The 6,412-nt window shown below is 42.7% G+C and overlaps 1 non-coding gene across 1 annotated transcript; it reads right to left on the bottom strand.

The window, feature by feature from the left end:
• Positions 1-5,743: 5,743 nt before the first annotated feature.
• LOC119938108 lies at positions 5,744-5,881 on the bottom strand. Its single transcript, XR_005454349.1, has one exon. It is a non-coding gene; the product is annotated as a small nucleolar RNA SNORA7 (small nucleolar RNA).
• Between the last annotated feature and the right edge of the window lie 531 nt (positions 5,882-6,412).

The following is a 6,412-nucleotide window of genomic DNA, read 5'->3' as shown; positions in this document are numbered from 1 at the left end:
TTACCCATGTCAGATTAGCAAATTCAACCTATTATGAACTCCTGTCAGTGCTGTCAAATGTGGCCTACTGCCAAATGTGATGCCATGGTCACAGTACTACCAAATCAGAAAAGGTCAAGTAACTGCTTCCCACTAGACTATAGGCTCCTTAAAGTCAGGAATTGTACCTAAGAACTCTATGACTTTCTCCCAGACATTCATTCATTAAATCAATTGTATTTATTGAGCACTTACTGGGTGCAGAACATTTTACTAAGTGCTTGGAAAGTACAATTTGGCAACAGATAAAGAATCCCTATCCAACAATGGGCTCACAGTCTAGAAGGGGGAGGTAGACAACAAAACAAAAAACAAGCAGACAGGCATCAATAGCATCAAAATAAATAGAATTATAGATAAATATACATCACAAATAAATACAATAATAAGTATGTACAAACATACGTAAGTGCTGTGGGAAGGGGAAGGTGGTAGAGCAGAGGGAGGGAGTAGGGGTGATGGGGAGGGGAGGAGGAGCAGAGGAAAATGGGGCTCATTCTGGGAAGGCCTCCTGGAGGAGGTGAGTTCTCAGTAGGGCTTTGAAGGTCGTGGTGGTGGGGTGGGGGGTGGGGGGGTGAGAAAGAGAACTAGTTTGGCGGATGTGAGGAGGGAGGGCATTCCAGGCCAGAGGTAGGACGTGGACCAGGGGTTGACAGCGGGATAGGTGAGAATGAGGCACAGTGAGGAGGTTAGAGGCAGAGGTGTGGAGTGTTCGGGCTAGGCTGTAGAAGGAGAGAAGGGAGGTGAGATGGGAGAGGGCAAGGTGATGGAGAGCTTTGAGGCCAATAGTGAGGAGTTTTTGCTTCATTTGAAGGTTGATAGGCAACCACTGGAGATTTTTGAGGAGGGTGCGACATGCCCAGGGCATTTCTGTAGAAAGACAATCCGGGCAGCAGAGTGAAGTATAGACTGAAGTGAGGAGAGACAGGAGGATGGGAGATCAGAAAGGAGGCTGATGAAGTAATCCAGTCAGAATATGATGAGAGATTGTACCAACAAGGTAGTGGTTTGGATGAAGAGGAAAGGGCAGAGTGCTCTACACACAGTAATCATTCAAGAATCACCACTGAGAGTGATTCCAGGAGCCTTGGGAAGTTGCCTCTGAATTACTATCCTGATTGTAGGGCAATGATTCCCCTTACTGCCTTGCTTTAGCATAGGAGTAGAATTTTGGTTGCATATCACACTTGAAAAAGAACACTCTCCTTTCCTTATCCCTATTTGCTGCATCAAAAACTTTGGGTTTGGAAATTGCCTTGGTTGGCTAATAATAGAAACAGTAATAATACTATTTATTAAGTTCTTATGTGCCAAGCACTGAACTGGGGTAGAAAAGAGAAAATCAGCTTGAATACAATCCCTGTCTCCACATTGGCCTCACTGTTTAAGTAAGAGGGAGTACAAGTGTTTAATTCCCCTTTAACAGACTAGGAAACTGAAGCACAGATAAATTAAATGTGACTCACCCAGAAATTACACAGCACTGCAGAAGTACCAGAAATGAGAGTCAGTTTACCATATATGGGTCACTCCCTCCTCTGACTGCCCTTGATCATTTCAAATGTTTGGACTTCTGCATTGGACTAGAATACACTGGTATTATAGCCATATGACACACTGAATGGATTTTAACATTTCTGTTGTAGAATTCATCTATTTCCAAGTCACTAAGCTGTATGCTATTCTAAATATTTCTTTGGGAAACATATAAAACTTTCTTATACTTTGAATAATATTAATTTGTAATATGTGTTTCTTTCTTCCTTGATCTGTAAGGGGAGCCTCTAGATAATTTTCTCTGAGAACAAATTACTGTATTTTTGTCATATGGAAAAGGGCCCATATACATGGTAATTCAGTTCAGTGTGGTTAATAGATTTCTCATTAAATGTGGATAATAAGTGTATATTTCACAGTGAAATTTCCCCATTGGTTGCAAACTAAATAATGCATTGATTCTAAAATTACTCTCTTCACTTTAGGGCACTGTTTAACCTCAGTTTAGTATGTTTTATTGACCACCTTACTCCAAACTTACTTAGCAGTGTATTGAAATCAAGTGAAGTAAGCCAAATGGTTGTTCTGAGATTTACACATAAGCTTAATAGAGAAAAATAGTCAGTGATCCCTATTTTCCAATTCAGAAATCCTGAGGGTGCTCCAATTCATCCTTAATCAGAGTCTTTGTTCTCTCCCATCCCTTTTTTCCCCATGAAACAAATTCCTTCTATAATGACTCTGAAAAAGGGCAACTGCCACAGGGAAGAAACAATTACCCCTACCCACTGCCATGTCCCTAAATAGCACATTATATGCTGTCTGAAAAATCCAGGGTAAGGATACATACTCATATTATTCATATTTATGGAGCACTTCGAGTGCAGAACCCTGTACTAAGCACTTGGATAAGAACAGTATAACAGAGTTGGTAGACATGATCCCTGCCCACAACAAGCTTACACTCTAGAGGGAAAGGCATACGTTAATTTAAATGAATTATGGGTATTGACTTAGGTGCTGTGGGTCTGAGGGATAAAGGGTATAGCTCCAGGTGTGAGAGCAATGCAAAAAGGAGAGGGAGAAGAGACACCGAAGGCTTATTTGGGAAAGGTCCCTTGGAGGGAATGCACTTTTAATAAGATTTTGAAGGTGGAAAGAATGATCTTCTGTCAGATAGGAAGAGGGAGGGTGTTTCAGACCAGAGGTAGGATGAGGACGAGAATGCTCTGGGCATGTCACTCCCCTCAAATATTTCCAGTGGTTGCCTATCAGCCTTCACATGAAGCAAAAACTCCTCACTATTGGCTTCAAAGCTACTCCATCACTTTGCCCCCTCCTACCTCACCTCCCTTCTCTCCTTCTACAGCCCATCCCACACACTCCGCTCCTCTGCTGCTAACCTCCTCACTATGTCATGTTCTCACCTGTCCCACCATTGACCCCTGGCCCAAGTGCTACCTCTGGCCTGGAATGCCCTCCCTCCACACATCCGCCAAACTAGCTCTCTTCCCCCCTTCAAAGCCCTACTGAGAGCTCACCTCCTCCAGGAGGCCTTTCCAGACTGAGCCTCCCTTTTCCTCTGCTCCTCCTCCCATCATCCCCACTCTCTCCCTCTACCCTATTCCCTTCCCCACAGCACTTGTGTATATTTGTACATATTTATTACTCTATTTTATTAATGATGTGTATATATAATTCTATTTATTTTGATGATACTGACACTTGTCTACTTGTTTTATTTTGTTGTCTGTCTCCCCCTTCTAGACCGTGAGCTTGTTGTTGGGTAGGGACTGTCTCTCTACCTGTTGCTGAAATGTAATTTCCAAGTGCTTAGTACAGTGCTCTGCATACAGTAAGCACTCAAATACGATTGAATGAATGAATGAACAGAAGACAGATAATACTGAAGTACAGCAAGTAGGTTGGCATTGAAGAGTGAAGTGTGTGGACTAGGCTGTAGTAGTAATTCAGGGAGCTAAGGGAGGAGGAGGCAAGTTGATTGAGAGCTTAAAGCCTATAGTTAGGAATTTCTGTTTGATGTGGAGGTGGCTGGCAACAACTGGAGCTCCTTGCAGAGTGGGGAAGTTTGAATTGGACATCCTAGTAGAAAAACAATCCAGGCAGCAGAATGAACTATAAACTGGAGTGGGAAGTCACAGGAGGCAGGGAGGTCAGCAAGGAGGTTGATGGAGTAATCAGAGTGTGATATGATAGGATCATAGAAGAACACTGCCCTGGGAGTCAGAAGGTCATGGGTTCTAATCCCAGTTTTGCCTCATGTCTGCTGTGTGACCTTGGACAAGGCACTTCACTTCCCTGGGCTCCAGTTACCTCATCTATAAAATGGGGATTAAGGGTGTGAGCCCTTTGTGGGACAGGGACTGGAGTGGGTGGTAGAAGCAGATGATATGGGCTTGAAAGGAAGGGAAAGATAGTTATAAGTAGATGGAATGGTGCAGAAGCACCCCTGGGGAGTGAGCATTCATTCAATCATTTTTATTGAGCACTTACTGTGTGCACAGCACTGCACTAAGCAGGAAGCCCACTCCATCCCCCTTTCCCAATGAGTCTTGGGGAGTGAGAGGAAATGATCCCCCTCTAGAGAGCATTTCAATCTTTTTGCAAAGAGTTCAAAAAGGTGGGAAGACATGTTCCCTGCTCCATCCTTCCCCACCCTCATCCCTGTAAACTGTAAACTCAAATCTATTAATTTATCACATGTATCAACTCTGTTGTACTATACTTTTATAAACACTTAGTATAATGCTCTGTATACAGTAAGCGCTTAATACCATAGGTTATTGATGCTCATAGTTATGCCCTAAGTAGCTCATTCTTCCTTTAACATGGGGAGCAGAAAAGAGCTTAAAAATGGTTCCAGGATTTTTTTTTTTCTTTGGGATTAGGGGATTTGGCATGTTTAGTTCATTTAATTTGACTTTTCCTGTTACAATTATGCTTGTCTTCCCTAACAGGATAAGCTGTGGAAAGAAATTACCTTCAGGCTGTGCAGTGACATCAGAGTCCAAGAAATGAATTATGTAGACTCTGGAAAGCAGTGGCATGTTTTCCAGCAGTGAAAGTAGGGAGGAAAATGGGTGAATAAATGCCCGTTTGTATGCCTAGCTACCTGATAGAGCCTGAACAAAGTGAGAAACGATTGGAACCCAATTCATAACGTAAGATCATTTTCCTACAAAAACATCCAGACAATGTTTCCCTACTCCTCAAGAAACTCCAGTGGTTCCTCATCCACCTTCGCATCCAACCAAGTTTGGCTTAGTGGAAAGAGCCCAGGCTTGGGAGTCAGAGGTTGTGGGTTTTAATCCCAGCTCCACCATTTATCAGCTATGTAACTTTGGGAAGTCACAAATTCTCTGCACCCTCAGTCACCTCATCTGTAAAATGGGGATTAAGACTGTGAGCTCCATGTGGGACAACCTGATTACCTTATATCTACCCCAGTGCTTAGAACAGTGCTTGGCACATAGTAAGCAATTAAATTGTTTATTACTCTCATTATTGTTTTTAAAGCACTCAATCACCTTGCCCCTTCTACCTTATCTCTCTACTCTCCTATTACACCAAGCCACACATTTCACTCCTCTAATGCTAACCTTCTCACTGTACCTCAGTTTTGTTGATCTCAGTGCCGAACTCTAGCCCACATGCTACCTCTGGCCTGAAACACCCTCCCTCCTCATAACTGAGAGATAATTACTCTCCCCGCTTCAAAGACTTATTGAAGGCATATCTCCTCCAAGAGACCTTTTAAGCCCTCCTTTCTTCTTCTTGCACTCCCCTCTGTGCCACTCTGACTTACTCTCTTTATTCATCCCCCCCACTCCCAGGTCCATGGCACTTTTTAAATTTGATAATATTTTTTTAAACACTTCCTGTTTGTAAGACACCATATTAAACATTTGGGAGAGTACAGACACATTCCCTGCCCAGGACAAGCTTACAGTCTGTGTACACTGTCTTGTCTTATGCTTTCAAGTCATCTCTGACCCAGATGATGCCATTGACATATCTCTCCCAGAACACCCTACTTCTATCTGCAATTGTTCTGGTAGTGTATCTGTAGGGTTTTCTTGGTAAAAATGCAGAAGTGGCTTACCACTGTCTCCTTCTATGCAGTAAACTTGAGTCTCTGTCCTCTACTCTTTTCCATGCTGCTGCTCCCCAGCACAGGTGAGTTTTGACTTGTAGCAGATTGTCTTCCACTCGCTAGCCACTGCCAGAGCTAGGAATGGAATGGATATACATCTGTCAGACTCTCCCTCCCATAGGTGAGACTGGTAGAATACTGGAAATTCTCCAGATGTGACCCTGAGAGGGGTCTATGAACATTTCTGTAATTTATTTATTTAGTTATATATTCTGTCTCCCCCTCTAGACTCTAAGCTTGTTGTGGCAGGGAATGTGTCCGTTTATTGTTGTATTGTACTTTCCCAAGTGCTACGTAGAGTGCTTTGAACACAGTAATATATAATTGAAGTAATGAACCTGAACTAGAGATGAATTCCCCAACACAGCAAGCTCAGGAGGGCAATGTGCCCCAGAAATACTGGTTGTGCAAGTAGAGAGTCTGAGAAGTGGGAGCAGACACTTGGCAGGTGCAGGGACTTTACAACAGAGAGGAAAAATCAATGGAAAGAGAGAGACAAAGGACAGGAATGTAAACCGATAAGAATATACTAAGAAAGCTACAGGACTAGCAAGAGAACATGACATTAGAAAGCTGGAATTATTTCAAATTCATATAAGTAGATGTTAATTCTTACTGGATAATGTCCATACCAACTTCAAACAGAAGATTACACTATAAGGTCTTTAGGGGCAGGGATCATTTCTACTAACCATTATGCTG

The sequence above is a fragment of the Tachyglossus aculeatus genome, chromosome 1, assembly GCF_015852505.1.
Source record: "Tachyglossus aculeatus isolate mTacAcu1 chromosome 1, mTacAcu1.pri, whole genome shotgun sequence".
NCBI lineage: Eukaryota > Metazoa > Chordata > Mammalia > Monotremata > Tachyglossidae > Tachyglossus > Tachyglossus aculeatus.
Note: the sequence above shows the minus strand (reverse complement) of the source record. Positions and strands in the feature narration are given on the sequence as shown.